This window comes from Stigmatopora argus, chromosome 17, assembly GCF_051989625.1.
Source record: "Stigmatopora argus isolate UIUO_Sarg chromosome 17, RoL_Sarg_1.0, whole genome shotgun sequence".
Taxonomy (NCBI): Eukaryota; Metazoa; Chordata; class Actinopteri; order Syngnathiformes; family Syngnathidae; genus Stigmatopora; species Stigmatopora argus.
The window spans coordinates 4,282,299-4,299,155 of record NC_135403.1 but is presented as its reverse complement, the minus strand read 5'-3'; the positions used below and the strand labels follow the sequence as shown (position 1 = coordinate 4,299,155).

The 16,857-nt window shown below is 41.6% G+C and overlaps 1 protein-coding gene across 2 annotated transcripts in view; it reads left to right on the top strand.

Moving 5' to 3' along the window:
• Positions 1-16,857, top strand: part of cntnap2a (contactin associated protein 2a) — a 306,440-nt gene that overhangs the window by 210,293 nt on the left and 79,290 nt on the right. The window lies entirely within an intron of this gene.

Genomic DNA, 16,857 nt, shown 5'->3' with positions numbered 1-16,857 from the left:
TGCTCGGCATTCCTCAGACATAAACCCCTGATGATATGCCTTCCCCTGGTCTAGGAGGGAAAACCAGGAGTTCCCGCCCAAGCTATCCATGATGTCTTGAACTCTGGGGATCGGCTGTCTATCTGGATGTGTCTTCCTATTTAGGTCTCTATAGTCTACGCATAACCGAAGAGTTCCATCTTTTTTTCTGACACACACGACTGGCGAGGAGTATGATGAGTTTGACTTTCTCACCCAGCCCTGTGCTATTAAGTCATGGAGATAACCCTTCATCTCTTGGTACAATGGTCGGGGCACTGACATATATGAACGCTTTACTGGCTCAGAATCTTTGAGAGAGATAGTCATTTGTAATCTGTCAATACAGCCAATGTCGTTGTCTGAGATTGAGAAGGAGTGACACTCTTCTCTCAGCATTCTTTTGACTACCTTTCTCTGCTCCTCTGTCAGGTGACTTACATCTACAGGTGGGTCCCATTGTTCACCTGTATTGAATGGGGTGCGAATGCTGGTATGGTTCACTGCAGTTGGTGCTGGGGTTGGTTCAAAAATCTCAGCGGGAAGTATAGTCAAAATTTGTTGTACTGTGCCAATTACAGTGCGCCCGGGTAAAAGAATATCATGGCCTGTAGGATTCGAGACATCAATTGTGATGACAGGGAAAACACCCTTTCTTACCCTGACCAAGGTGTCGTTGAACTCAAGACCCTCTGGCCACTGGGCATTCACATCTGGCTGAAAAAGCACACTCGTGCCCTCTTTGAAAGGTTTGGCAGCTATACGACATTCAATCTGAATAATGGTGTGTTTTGGCACTAAAACCCTGTTTTTCCTAGCTCTCACTACATACTGGTCTATCTGTTCCGCACTGACGGCCTGTATAAAAGTCCTCACCTCGTTTCTTTTGAGACTTGGGAAAGCCCTCCTCACAGCAAGGTACTGTTGATCCACTTCGGTCTGTGCCAGAATGTGTTCAATAACGTTAAAACCAATAATGGGATGGGACAGATGATGCCCGCTTGTCACAAGCATTGGAATTGTCAATGGGTTTTTTCTGTGTACCCCTGAGACCAAATGAAATGTTGTCTCAACCCACCCAATATAAGGCATCTCAATCCCATTTGCTGCAATCAATGTCAAATCTGCAGATGTTTCTAATATTTCTGAGACATTTCTCAGTCGCACGCCAGGTAAATATTCCTCTTTCCACCTTTCGTCAATAATTGAAACTTGCGAACCCGTGTCCCATAATGCTTGTAGTTGGTGGCCATTCAAATAACACTGAACTAGACATTGCCTTCCAACTAGGGAGGTAATTTTATGTTGATGACCTATTGCTGCCGGGGGTGGCCGGTAGGACGTGCCTTTGTCTCTGCTAGGAAATTTCCTACAGTCACCATGTATAAATAGTTGAGACTTCTCTCTCTTCATGGTTGACACTCGTCCCGCAGGGGCAACCACTAGTCGTTTAAAGGGGCTTCTCTTAGCGGCCTGACAATTCGTGTTTTACATCCAACTTGGAAATGTTCTCCACTCCCACAGCGATAACAGTGTGTGCACTGTACATCTCGCCCTCCTCGCTGACAGGCAAAACACCTCCTTGGGACATAAGCAGGGCGGCTAGTGTTCCAGTGGGGTGCTGGGGGCTGGCTGTAGTAATTTTGTTGAGCAGAAGGTGGCTGGGGGTCCCCAACTGGTCTTCTAACTGAGGGTGGGGGGTAGGACTGAGGCTGAAATGTAGACTGCTGTAGTATCTCCTTTATCTGAGCTATTTCTGCACTGAGATCTTTAAGAGAAGCAACACTTGCCTTAAGTTCAGTCAACTCCGCTCGTACCTCAGGGGACACTTTTGGTTTTTCTTCTACAGGGCAATTGGTAGGTCGTAGTTCTTCTGACTGCACCTTGCTAACATGTGTCGCTGCCTGTGGGGTACTAAACTTCTTTTTATTTCTCCTTTCCACTTCATTAGCACAGGCTATATTTAACCGCTCTAGTAACAGTTCATCTGAAGTCTTACAGTCCAGCAAGAGAGGCTGCATATCTACCCTCACACTGTCACTCTGGAGACCAGTGAGTATTGTGTGCAAGCACATACGCTGGACTAAACTTGGGTCATACTGGAGTCCTGATTCTGATTCTCGAGATGCAAACAGTACCTTCTGCCTAAGACCCAAGACTCGCATTAAGAAACTTTGAGGAGTCTCTTTGATCTGCTGCACTTCTGAAGCTAACTGCTTATAGAGGTCGGTAGCACTCCTCTCCTGAAAGTGAGTGCGTAGGATGCATTTGAGTGTGGGAAGAGTGAGGTTAGGTTTCTCTTCCAAATAATTACGTAGCTGCAAACTGGGGGAGATAGCTCTGATAACTGCATCAATAATTTCCACATCTAGGTAACCCCTATTCAGTCCATTTTCAATTTGATGAACAAGGCTGGAGAATGTCAGCTTGTCCCTTTGGCCTGGTTCACCTATCTGGCCAGCAATTTTGAAGTCCTTGCGCCAGTATGAGCTTGGCTGGGGCTGGGGAGACACACCCCCTTGAGGGTCCGCAGCATCTGGTAGCTGGGGCAAAGTTATTGGAGTCTCTTCCAATCTTGATCCTTGCTTTTCGTTTTCATCTATTTTGACTTCATGCTTCATATCTGATATTTTATCTTTCAGTTTCAACAATTCAGACATGCCTTCATCCTCTACTTCCTCTAGTTCTTCTCTTTCTAGGTACTTTACAATGTGAGCCACTAATGACAGACGCGATTTCCGTTTAACACTTCTTAATATGTTAAGAAAATCACATATTTCCAGTAGGTTATTTTCCGTCAGGTTGTTCAATGTTCCTACCACCTCTTCGAGTAACTGTTCCATTTTGTTGACGATCTAGGAGCTCTGTTGACTGTACAGGAGTGAACTCTGAACTGGCACGTCTTTACCGTCCCTCTGATGATCTCGTAGGCCTCAGATGACAAGTACTCAACCGCCAACTTCCAGTTCTTCTTAAACAGCAACACCTCCTCTCACTGCCATCTGCCTGGTTTGTAGTGTTTGGGGGGATTTAGCTGGCTCAGAATTCAGTGAGCAGGTCTTGGACACTGGACATCTGAACAGCTATCCCAGCGGTGCCTCCAAAATGTTACACCCTGCATTCGATCTTGACACACAGGGGGAAATAATCAGAACAGCGAGATGTTGTTGTCAGTCCAATCCAACTTTTACTGTAATGATTCAGCACACCTCCCGTGCCTCAAGCTACTTGCTAAGACATCAATAATCGAATACCGATCTACTTTAACATGCCCCACACTTGCCATGTGGATCCAAGGATCACCAATCGAACACCGATACACACATTCAATCCAAACTCGTTGTGCATTCTCAACATTCAATCATTAATAAATCAAACACTTTAGTATGTCACATATGCTTTCATGGAAGTTAAGTAATTACACTTAAAATGCAACATATAGAAAGAAAAACACAGTATAACAATTGGTAGGCCTCCCATTAGTGGAGTGGTTCTTCCATCTGGCTTTAGTCTGAGCAGTCTGGATTCAATTTCCACTTGGTGGTGGTCTGATTGTGAGCGCAAGTAGTTGCCTGTTTCATTGTGCCCTGCGATTGGCTGGCAACCAATTTGGATAGGCTCCATAGTTATGGGTCACTTCCTTGTGATTTTGAGGCATTTCTGGATAATTTCCTGCTGATTCTGGAGTATTGCTAATTTGACTTTATGCTGTCTTTGAGTCACTTCCATGTGATTTAGGGCATTTTCTGGTCATTTACTTTTTTATCTCTGGGTCAGTAATAATGAGCCCCACTTGAGATTTTCTTTTGAAGGTGCAATTTGAAAGTGAATGCAGAATTCTTTGTGCGTTGTAAATAGTGACAATAAGATTGGAATGAGCAATGTCAATGTCTTAGGTTGAATGTGTCATTGTTTATGAATGGGGACTTTTTTTTAACCGAAAAACCTGGGTTTTTGAAAACCTGAATTTATGGGCAAATATTAGGCATACTATTTCTCACATTAAATGCTGGGTACCTTGCTGGCATTCACCATTTACAAACAGTCTTGATCTAAAACGCTAATGCTTTCTCATAAGGTGGACCATTTGGAACAACATGATCCAATCTTGAACGTGAGTGTATCTCAACCTCATGGTTTGAATCAATTATTTTATGTTTTACATTCCTTTTAATGAAATGAATACAAATCAGGTGCTGTGACTTCAAGGCAACCTAGGTTTAATTGGCTCCATATTTTATTTCAGAAACTAATTAAGAATGTGCCAACCATCCACTGATAATGTGAGCCTGGTTATGTGAAAATATTTTATTGTTCTTTAATAGAGTAATATATTATTCAAACTCTGCCTATGGTTAGTTCCTACCCCAATTGCCCTCATTAAAAATGAACACGTCCCCTGCTTGCTAATGTCGCCTCTGTTGACTAAGCTGTTCAAACTTGAATTGATAAGTGGTGTCAAAGTATTAAATGCTCTCAACCAGTGGGGATTGCCTGATTTGAACTTCAGATTGACATGCATGTGAAGTTCTTTTAACTTGATGTTAAATTACAAATGACGCCTCTTCACCACCCTTCCACTGTGAGCCCGCATAACTTTCCAACTGCGACGTCAAATGAATGATGAATGCTGTCTTAAGTTGATTGAAGTGTATTCAGACTTCGCTCACCACATTCGCCGCATGCAGACTCAATTATAGCAGCACTCATTAACCAGCAGAGCAGCACACAAACACTATGTACCCGGCACCCTCCAGCGATTTAACATGAATAAGACCTATTAGTAGATATGCGCATTCTTTTATATTGATCGTCCACATATCCATGTATGCAAAATGTTAATGCTCCACATTAGTGTACTTGCTTGGAATAAATAATCAGCATGGTATGGTAATACATTGCATTCATGGTTTGACTTCGATTCATATTTCACCAGTTGATTATTAGTAAGTACACATTACTACCTGGTGCCCTTTTTCCCTGGGATAGTCTCTAGCACCCCCCCCCCCCCCCATGACCCTTGTGAGGCTAAGCAGAACAGAATATGAATGATTGTAAAAGAAAAAAAGAGTTTGTCATGTAGCTGTGAAATTAGTCACGTCCAATCCTACTTATATTGTGTAAAAAATGCAAAATGTTTTCAAGATAGTCAGGGCCAAAAACTGCAAACCTTTACAAGTTGAAGTTCATTAAAAAGACAAGAAATGGTGCCCTACTGTTAAACACATCCCATGTTTGTTATTATAAAAGGTCCCTGTGTCATCTGTCATGTTTCAGAGATCACCTTATTACTACTATTTATTGCTCTGCTTCACACTAAATGCGGCATTCATTTGTTGTTGCTAATGTGAGTGAAACCCTGTGCAGTGTGGTTGTTTTAACTGCATGCTGATACAAATGTGTTTGACGTATGCAGGTAGTAATAACTAAATCTAGTGTTTGATTTAAAACCATAAATACAATGCACTAGGCTTCACTAATCTCCATGCTCTCTGACACGGCCCAATTATATTGTGTGGGTGACAATAATGTGTCTATAATGTCTGTCACCTTTGAAGGTTAAGGGAAGATTATGATATTTAAATAGAAAAAAACCCTGCTGAATGAATTATTGCAGTTAATGTTTGCTTACATTTAGATAATTATATAAGAACAAATGTGCAAACAGCAATATTACTTTCATTTTTCCAGACTATAAATACTAGAATGGAATCTAGTGTTTTGAAGATGTCATTATTACAATGTCACTAAGACCGTTAATGTATTATTTAAAACACTGAAGCAAAACAGCATATACCAATAGACAAGTTCCATTTTAATGCCTTTTTTTCAAATGCCCCAATTACAACAAAGCCATCTAAAAAATAAAAACATTCTGGAATTCTGGGAATTACCTTTTATTTATCTTTCTCCACTACTCTACATCACAAAATTCAATCCTGTTTTTTTTTCTTTCTACTGCGATGCAATGCCGTGAAAAAGTATTTGCCCTCTTCCTGATTTCTGTGTTTATTGCATATTTATCACACACAGGTTTCAGACCATCAAATCAATTTTCGTACGACACAGACACAACCCGGGAAGCCCGGTGCATGAGTGGGGTACTCGGACGTTTCGTCGAAAGACGTTTGGTCCCCGGATGTTTGGTAGAACGGACGTTTGGTCGCCGGGTTGTTACTGTTGAAACCAGCTCTCAAAATTATAATCATGAGAGAGAGAGAGAGAGAGTTTAATATCTGAATATCTAATATCAAAATATCAACAGTAAACTCTCTGTCATAATTTAACCGTGAGCAAACCCGGCGACCAAACGTCTGTTCTACCAAACGTCTGTTCTACCAAACCTCCATTCTACCAAACGTCCGTTCTACCAAACGTCCGGTCGACCAAACGTCCGGTCAACCAAACGTCCGGTCGACCAAACGTCCGGTCGACCAAACGTCCGGTCGACCAAACGTCCGGTCGACCAAACGTCCGGTCGACCAAACATCTGGGGACCAAACGTCTTTCAACGAAACGTCCGGTTACGGAGTGGGTAGCACATTGGCCTCACAGTGGGGGTCCTGGGTTCAAATCCAGGTCGGTCCACCTGTGTCTCGGTGTTGTCAAAGCAGTAAGCAGTGGCGTAGAAACATGTACAGAATAAACAAGTATTGGTGCCTGGAGAAAAGAGATGGCTCGGGGGGAGAGCCATATTTGGAGGGAATGATTTAAGTAGAAAACCTGCAAAAAAGATAGCACGGAAAGATAAGGAAATAGTAGATGAAAAAGGAGAGAGTTAAAAAAAAGGCCTCAGTCAACCTTTACAGAAATCAATAACTCAAGCCAAGGTGGAGACAGAGGGGCAATGAGAGAGGACAGAGCAAGAGAAATACCAAAGGGGGAAAAAGAGCTCAGTCGAAAGAGCAGAAAACCGAGTTGAGCATGTAAGAGAGGTACAATCATGATGATAATAAAGGTTACTTGGTGTTTAGGTGCACAGCAGGCAAACTCACTTGGTTGGTGTCTCTTCGTGTGAGGTCACCCTCTTCGCCTGTGTAGTGTTGTGCAAACAAAGAGTGACGCAGAGGAGGCGAATGTAGCGGACTCAATGAGAGGAGAGTGCCAAAGGTTATTTGTTGTTCTCCAGTGAAAGACACAGTGGGGGGCATTCACTTGTCCAAAAGCCATCCAACCTTTTTTTTAACATCTCTTCTCAACAGATTGTATTTTTAAAAGAAAGTGTATAAAATATAGCTCTAACCCTATTAACTACTCTCGATGCAGTATTGCACAACATCAACGTCTCATATGCAATGCATGACATTTGCAAGGCTAAATGATTTTTTTTTTTATCCAAGACTTATATTAATGAAATAAAGGCACAAGTGAGAATACATTAAAAGATTGTACTTCTTCAACAACCAGCTCAGCCAGTCTTACTTGAACAAACAGTGAAAGTTTTTCACCTGACAGCAGGCTATCATTGCTATCTTTAAACTGATTACATGTAAAATGCATCAATTATTACTGGTAACCACTTCCTTCCGTTAGAATCTAACTTTTCATTCAGGCCCTTTTTTTCCAGCCACAATTAGTTAATCCAACACACCACGTAAGAGCTAACACATATAGCAATTTAAGACATACTTAGAAGAAAATAGGAGCCAACATGGTTCACTTCTGAATAGGCCAAAGCTAACAATACAACTCCACATGAATACAAACACACAGCAAGCATTGTCACACTTAGGTACATGAGTGTGAGAATGAATGGTTGTCCGTCTCCTCATGCCCAGTGATCGGATGGCCACCGATTCAGTGTGTCCCCTGCCTCTGGCCCGAAGATAGTTGGGATAGGCTCCAGCACCCATAAGGCGGTTCAGAAAATGAATGAACGAAGGTGCAGCAGGTATTGCAAACATTTTGTTTCAGTGTCAGTGCAGTAGCTCACACAAGCATATGTGAGCGGTGGCAAACATTTCATTGAAGCACATTTGGCTGCTATAGTTAAAGAAACTGTTTTTGGCATCACTCAGTGGTTGGCTGACAGTAGTTTTTTCGGGGTTTTTTTCATTTGTCGAGCCATAGTGTCCTATGCATATTTTGAATACAACGAAATTCTGAATTGACTTATGCAGGGAAATAAGTTCAGAATCTTCATGCCTGAGCTGTGAAATACCTCCCACGTTTAAGTGTTGTATTCTAATCAGCTGCGGACAAGTTATTTTCCCAGCTGTCTGTTTATCCACCTTATTTCTCCTTCAATGTCTTTATTCTTAAGTGTCCTTCGTTTTGCCTTCTCAGGCTCTGACTTTCACGTCTTTTTTTCTTTCTTGCTACACCATTTTTGCCTCCCTTGATAACCGTCTTCTATATTCATAAGAGCTGTTGTGTTTTTCATCTTATGTGATGATTCTGATGCATGTGTGGTTAAAATTAATTAATGAACGATATGAAGAAATTAGCATGTTTTGGCAGAAGTCATTTTCATCATGAGCTATCTGTCCATTCGCCTTGACCTAGGGGTAATACATAAACAAACGTGCAGAGATGACTCCCTGGTAATGATAATTATGGTTGTTTATGGTTGGTAGACATTTTTCAATTACAATGACTGCCAGAGGTTTGTAGCATTGTGTATACTAACTGTGTTCTTCTGTCGGTTAAAGGGGTGTGGTATTGTATCCTTTATCAAGGAGACGTGCCAATTAGGGACACAGCTATGGATATTAATTATCCCCCCCTTCACCCCTCCTTTTTCCAATATGAGGTATTTTTCATTTGATGGCCGACTAAGCTCAGTGATGACCTGCAGTTTGTTGTGTGTGCGCATGTGCATGGGGCATGCCCCTGTGTGTGGGTGTTCATTTATGTAAAGTGAATTTACTAGAGCATAAAGTACTGTTCGATCTGTGAGGAAGGTGGATTGTGTTATGGGTCCTCTGAAGTTGAAACTGTTGGAAACTCATCATTCTTCTCCCAAACTGTGCCACACAGACAACATAGATATTGAGTCTCAGCAGCAAGGGCTGCAGGCCACTATCAAATATATAGTAAGCCCTGGACCATCATTCTCCCATGCCACAAATAAATGCTCGCAGAATTTTTTTTCATTTTTGTTTTATTTTTTGCTAAGTTAAATCACAATCATTATTGGATGCAACGTGCTACAAAGTAATGTTATGTGTGACTGTAACGACGATGATATTAAAGATTTATAAACTCGGTACTCTTGTTATGTTGCTAGTACAGGCCTTAAGTACATCTGTCACCATGCTAGAATTCCATCACACTTGGGAAAAACATAATAATAGGGTGATGAATGAATCCCAATACCGTGAAGGAATTGTAATTGAAAGGTCCAGAAGTGCAGTGTTTGCATCTGCCTGCAAGACTGCCGTGACCCCTCCCAGGGTCTGAAAATCCAAATAATATTGCAAGCAATTTAATCAGTTTTATTGGAAAAGTGGTTAATATATGTTGTGTAGTGTATTGCTCCAACACGGACACGCGAATACAAACTATCATAAATGTCCATTCAGTGAAGTGGTAAAAGTCGAGTTCATTGAGGCGAAAAAAAACGCAGACTTAAACAGGAGGGTATTCTTGTTAAGTGTTGGTTTTCGTGGGTTTAGTTTGGATTTTTATACCTGGAGTTTTCCCTTTGTGATTTATCTTCATAATTGCCTTTTGAGTTCACCTATCGTTTCCCTGCTCCTGGTGTCTTTCCTGCTCACTCCCTTTCATGTCACCCAGGTGTTTCTGATTGTCTCGTCAACCCCAGTCTTTCTATGTAAACCCTGTTTATTTGTCAGTTCTTGTCGGATCGTCTGCCATGTTCAGTCCTGTCCAGTTCTGCGTTAAATGCCTTACATGCCATGTCTGCTGTTTTTTTCATGCTGATACTCCGTGTTCCTCGTGTCACCCCTCACTTTCCCCGTTTTCCCCCATATTTTTTCTTGTTATTGTTTTAGTTTCTCCGCCTGCTTCCCTCCGTTTGGGTCCTACTTTGCGTGAAACCTTAACAATTCTGTTTTATAATCAAGCCATTTTACAGAAGACAGCTTTGAACAAGAGACAAATAGGCAGCCCAATGAACGAGTGGTTAGCATGTCTGCCTCACAGTTCAGGGGTTGAGAGTTCAATCCCAGGTGGGTCTTCACTTTGTGGAGTTTGCATGTTCTCCCTGGGCTTGTGTGGGTTTTCTCCAATTACTCTGTTTTCTTACCAAATCCCAAAAACATGCAAGGTATACTGGTTGAACAAAAATTGCCCCTAGGTGTGAGTGTGAGCGTAACCGGTTGCCCATTTCTTTGTGCCCTCCAATTGGGTGGCTACCAATTTAGGGTGTTCCTGCCTGGTGTTGTCACAAAAAAATGCAATACCAAAAATGACCTTATTTTTATATTTGATATGATGATGAATTATTCATTTTTGTGCTGTAAATGGTATCCTATCTAAAGTATAGTACAGTGAATGACTGACCATTTGAATGTGAAATGAGTATACCAATTTGTTTATATCGAGTAATTTTGTTTGTTTACAGACAGTGGATGTTGTTGTTTGTGCCATCTTTTGTAGTTTCCCTTTGCTTCTTGACAGTATCATTAACTGTCAATCACTAGAATTATCTGCATATCTGCTCCTCCATCCTACATTATTACATGACATAAAAAAGTATTAAGCATGATTCAAACTTGATTGCTCCAAAGTATGTCAAGTGGTCAATACATCCACATTCAACTCTCCAGGTTTTGAAATGCACAATAGCACCTTTGCAGATCAAACCATATGGGATCGACAGGGAGAGGCAACTCTGTACATCAATTGCAGTCTCAGATCTCGATCAGAGGAGGGGAAGTTTGCCAAATTGGATTAAAGAGCAGATTAAATCAGGACTAATGAGAACATGAAGAGATTAGATGGCAAGCAAGAGTCACGGAGACGTGGCATGGACATGCAGACTCTGTTCAGATCTCAACCAAAGGAGTGAGTGAGGAGGCAGATATGAAAGATCAAGGCACAATACAAAGGCTACCTAAGAGGAAGTTCTGATATAATAGGACAATGGATAAATGTGAAAAGGCCTTATGAGACCAAAGTGTGAGTGTAAGGAAAAGGTAGGTAGCTTTGCGTATAGGGATGAATAATAGGGATAGTGATCGAGATTGGGAAAATAGCTTCCGGGTTGAGAGGGTCTTTGAATAGAGTTTTGAATGAGTGTCCCTTGGGAGAAGGTTTGGTACACATATATGGCAAAACAAAGAACATAAATGAGCCTTACTTCATATTTCCTCTCACCACTATTAATTTGATCCCTTTTGTATATGACTTCCATTGAACAAAAAAATAGTGTGTCGATGATATAAGACTAATAAAGCATGGCTGCTGCTGAGTTGAGCACAGAGACGAGGCTCAGCTCACACCAAACACAAACAAATTGCCAAGCTACAAAAGAGTGACAAAGGCTCTCTGACTAAGATTAATTTGGCCTGTACTTTAAAGACGCAGTGGAGTGAAAATGTTTAGGGTTTTTTCCCCACCAGATGTCTTGCTTGTCTTATCCAGAGCCCTTGAGATTGAGAACAAACATGTTTGCTGTCATCCTTCACCACTTCGCGGCTTCAGTACATTGCGTTTTTTATATTACGTATCCAATTAAAAAATGTTAATATAAATGTCAAAAGTCACAGAAGACACTTCCCTGTCTTCCGCTTGCCAGAAAAAAATAGCAAAAGACAGGAGACTGTCACTCCATTCAGCTCCAAAGAAGAAAAATGGTGGGCAGTAGGGGGTGTCTATCGCTTTTATCTGGAAATAGAGCTCTCTGAGCGAATTGGATGGCAGGGAGCCTTGGTGAGGGTGGATTTTTTTTCTTCAGAAATGCGAGCTCCGGGCGACCTTACGGCGGACGCTGTCGCCCTAACTGAAAACAGAGCTTCCTCAATAGACTGGACGGCAGGTAGCCTAGGTGAAGGTGGATTTTTTTCAGAAATGTGAGCCCCGGGCGACTTCACGGCAGACACTGTCGCTCTTAACCGAAAATAGAGCTTGCTCAGCGGACTGGACGGCAGAGAGCCTCGGGGTAGCAGAGCTGCTGGTGGAATTTCCCAGAATTGTTTCAAAGTGCAAACTTTGAACGACATTACGGCGGACGCCGTCGCCTTTATCCAAAAATAGAGCTCTCTGAGGGACGGCGTGGAGGAGCGAAGTAGAAGTTTTTGGATTTGAATGAAGCGGAGAGGAACTATTTTCACTGTGAGTATAGTACTTAAAGTATTTACAATTATTTGTAATACATATATAGACTATATTTAGATATACATTAGTTTTTTCATATGCATATATCTGTAACATTTAATAAATACACTTCTTGCTAATTGTACTTGTGTACCTGTGTTTTTGTATAGGCACGAAAACATAGTATGGTAGTAATAATAGGGGTGAACCTACTTTGCGGTTTTTCGATTATTGGTGTCTTGTCTACATTATCCGCAAAATTTAAGGGATTACTGTAATATGTTTGAGCAGTCATAAAGATTTGTGCTTTTTAAATATGCTTTTAAATGTTGGTTGTTCAAATCTTGTTCAAAGCCTGTTTGAAAATATTTAATACTAAGAACTTCAGACTGAGGATTTGTGTTTCACACATTTCTTGCCACACATGCATACCAGCCTCATGCGCACACATTTGTTGTCAACTATGTTTTGATCATGATCACTGGACTTGCACCACTCTGACATATATTTCTGCTGCATGCAGTGGATGTATTTCCTTGAAGTTGAATTCTGTTAAGTTGCAAAAGTCAAAACCCCTGCAAAGGAATCCTTAATTAAACAATTTTATCAAGTTCTGATGGCGATTAAAGCTGAAACATTGGTCTAGCATGGCATTCTTTCTTTTTTTCTTGTCTTTTAAGGATGGTTGAGTTGCTTGAGATAATGTGCTATGATAATTTACCTTCCAGTGCAAACCAAGCATAAAACCATATTGTTAAGAAGTAGAAGTAGTAAATAAATGTGTCTGTGTATTGCAGCTCTGCTGGTCAGATAATTTATTGAACCACTTCTGTGGCAATATCATGGTTAAAGCAGCCCATTAGCATGGTCAAAGAGAACCACCCAGAAAATTGAGCGCAAATTGGCAGACAAAAAGGCAATTTGCCCATCCAGTCTGTTGATATTGGTTTAGTATATTTCTGTTAGAAGTGGCTTCTGTCTGTCAGATGGTTTTGGTTCTTGAGGCAGAGTCGTAAGGTTGTGTTCCTCTGCTCGGTCATGTTGTTTCGTTCATATTAATAATTTGGTCAGACGGAGTGTGGAGTCTTCCCATTTTGATACAATGCTTTCTCTTTGATCATTTGTAGTAGGCCTTTTGCCCAAAGTCCGCTGGGATACGCTCAAGCAAACCCCACAACCCTTGTGAGAATACATGGTACAAAAGATGAATGGATGAATGAATGAACTGGAGAAGGGTGGTATGTATACCAAAAATTTGGGTTACTGAGATAATTCACCATGAGCGGCATAGTTTTGACCATGTCGGACTTTTTTAATTAAATGAGAAAATACAAGTCTTGTCAGACCGCTGTCACTGTGTGTTGTTAGACATTGCTTATTCCGCTTCATGAACAGACAGCCACTGTGCCTACGTGTGAAGTCACATGGCTATCAGAAAATCAAACAAACAGAGTCACGATGCCATTAATGGGTACTGTCTAATCTATCAACACCACTACTGCTGCATACACAGACACTCATGTGGTCTTCATACAACAAATATTGCTCGCAGCTCACAGTGAGTGCCGCGTTTCCACATATCGACGTTACTGCTCCAAATTGACCCAGCTCAGCCGGTCCTTCTCTAAATCCAAGTCGCTGTCGCAGCTCCGCTCAGACACACCCAAGTCGAAGGTTTTCTCGGCCAATCACAGGTTGGCTGAGCCGCTGAGCTCACACGGCACCGAGACACCTTTGAGGAAGTCGGCCAATATATTGTTGTCTCCGTTCCTTGGGGGGAGCCTCCAATGTGCGACCGATGACCAGGACGTCGGCCAACAGCAGCCCCACTGTTGCTGGAAGTGGCACTCCACGTTTGGTCTATACCAGTAAACTTCTAAAAATGCGTGTCCGTCGGGCTGTTTCATATGAGTTTTCTTGAGGATTCCCAAGCTTTGGGACACTTGAAAATGGGCTCTCACATCATGTTTTCACCAAAACCACATCAGGTGTTTTATTCTCACCTTCCTACTTGAAATGAGAAAAGTAGCATATTTCTTGTGAAATCTTGTGTGCATGTGCAAAAATGAAAGATAAATGGAATTGTGCTTGGGTCTTAAATATACGTTATCTTCTGTAAATTTAGCAAATTGTCTGGATTTCTTGAAAAGGAACCTCTGTCAAAACTAAACTAAAACTTAGTAAACATAGTATTCTCCAGCTATATTAATGTCAATTAACTTTCTCAAACTCTATAAAATGTACTTCGGCATGTATCCTTACTTTGCCATTGTTCAGAAAAATAGGATTTTGCACTCATTTTATACACTACCTGCACCAATAATTCATTTCAGGGATCTAGTGGGTGAGCTGTAGCCTGTCACAGCAACCTTTCACTGTCATATTCAAACTAAAATTAAATTACAACCTGTTCAATATATTCCATAGAGCTATGTACTAATATGGTTATGTATAATGATATTGCCTGTAATGATGGTGTAGTGATACATCCAGCTGACTTTGGCGTGGGTACCCTGGGATTGATTCCCACTCAGTGATGGGGTGATTGTGCCAGATTCTGCCCGTGACCGGACGTTTCGTCGAAATATGTTTGGTCCCCGGACGTTTGGTCGACCGGACGTTTAGATATTACACACTCTCTCTCTCATGATTATAATTTTGAGAGCTAGTTTCAACAGTTACAACCCGGCGACCAAACGTCCGTTCTACCAAACGTCCGGTCGACCAAACGTCAGGTCGACTAAACGTCCGGGGACCAAACGTCCAAGGACCAAACGTCTTTCGACGAAACGTCTGAGTACGGATTCTGCCTGCCGCATCCATTTGTGCATCAACTACATATTTTTCTCAAAAATAAAATGTATGTAAAATCAAGGCCTCCACATTTTGGAAAATGTCAACGTTTTTTTTTTTTTTGTTAGAAAACTAAACAAATAAAAAACTTCTATATTTTTGTTTTCCTTTTTCATTGAATAAAATCCCCAAGTTAAAAACAAAATTAAACAAAAATAATAACATATCCTTTGTTTTTTTCTGTCAAAACATCAATTCATAATAGATCAAAATGAGAGATAAATCTATATAAAAGAGAAAACTTAAATATAAAGGAAAGCATGTAAAGCATTATGTTGATTTTTATTGTTTTCCATTATTTTTAAAAGGAAGTTATCTGAGAACTACAGATTTTGTTCAAAAATGCTATTAAAACATTCGAAAAATAGGATTTGGAAAGTTTTGAAATAATGCCTCTAGATCAGGGGTCACCAAACTACGGCCCGCGGGCCGGATACGGCCCGCCGGCACATTTGGACCGGCCCTCTGAACAATACCAGAGACGCTATCGGAATTATTATTATTATTTTTTATTTTTTATTATTATTTTTTTTGGGATGCGGCCCGCTGGCACATTTGGACCGGCCCTCTGAACAATACCAGAGACGCTATCGGATTTTTTTTCCTATTTGGCCTTGAAGACTGGGACATTTTAATCTTGTGTTTGGTTCATTGCACCCCTGCTGAGCCCACAAATCATCCCAGTGAAGCGGGGCTTCGCATTGCTTCTTTGGTGACACGCGCGGGGAGAGTGTTTCCCTTTGATGCATGCGGGCACGTCCACCGTTGCATGCACGAGCAGTGTTACCGAGACATCTGGACGATCGCAGATGAGGGCGGAGCCCTGGGACCATCGCGGACTATTCAAGCATATTAAAACTGCAACCTGTTTGAGAATGGAATAATGGCGAAAAAGTTAGGTGAGAGAAAAATTGATTCAGAATGCAGGATATTTAACCTGGAGTGGACAAACGATTATTTTTTTGTTCAATGCAAAGAAAAGGCTGTTTGTCTCATTTGTCAAGAGACGGTGGCGGTATTCAAAGAATACAATCTTTGCCCACACTATGAATCCCGTCACAAAGACAAGTACGATAGATTGCAAGGCCAAATACGAGCAGACAAACTCTCAAAGCGAAAAAGTGGACTACTATCTCAGCAGAACCAGGCATCCGTTCGGGCCAGCTTTTGGGTTGCTAAATTGATAGCAAGCAGCGGTAAGCCTTTCACTGACGGAGAGTTTGTTAAGAAATGTATGGATACTGTCGCGGAGGAGGTGTGTGCCGAGAAGAAAGATGCATTTAATGCCGTAAGTCTGTCGGTGAGTACAATGACCAGACGCGTTGAAGAAATCGGGAGTAATGTATATGCCCAGCTGCAGCAGAAGACGAAATAATTTGACTTTTTTTCATTAGCACTGGATGAAAGCACGGACGTGCAAGACACAGCGCAACTGCTCATTTTTATTCGTGGAGTTAGCGCAAACTTTGAGATTTGCGAGGATCTGGCAGCCCTCCAAAGTCTCAAAGGGACTACAACGGGAGAGGATATTTTTGACAAAGTGTGCCAAACCATGGAGAAGTTGGACCTGGACTGGTCAAAGCTAGCTAGCATCACGACTGACGGGGCTCCTAGCATGGTGGCCGAAACTTGCGGTCTAATAATGGGACGCATGAACCGGGAGTTGGAAAAAAGGGGTCTCACCGCCCCGCTACGAGTCCACTGCCAAATTCACCACCAAGCACTGTGCTGCAAAATGTTGACGTGGGATTCTGTAATGACGGT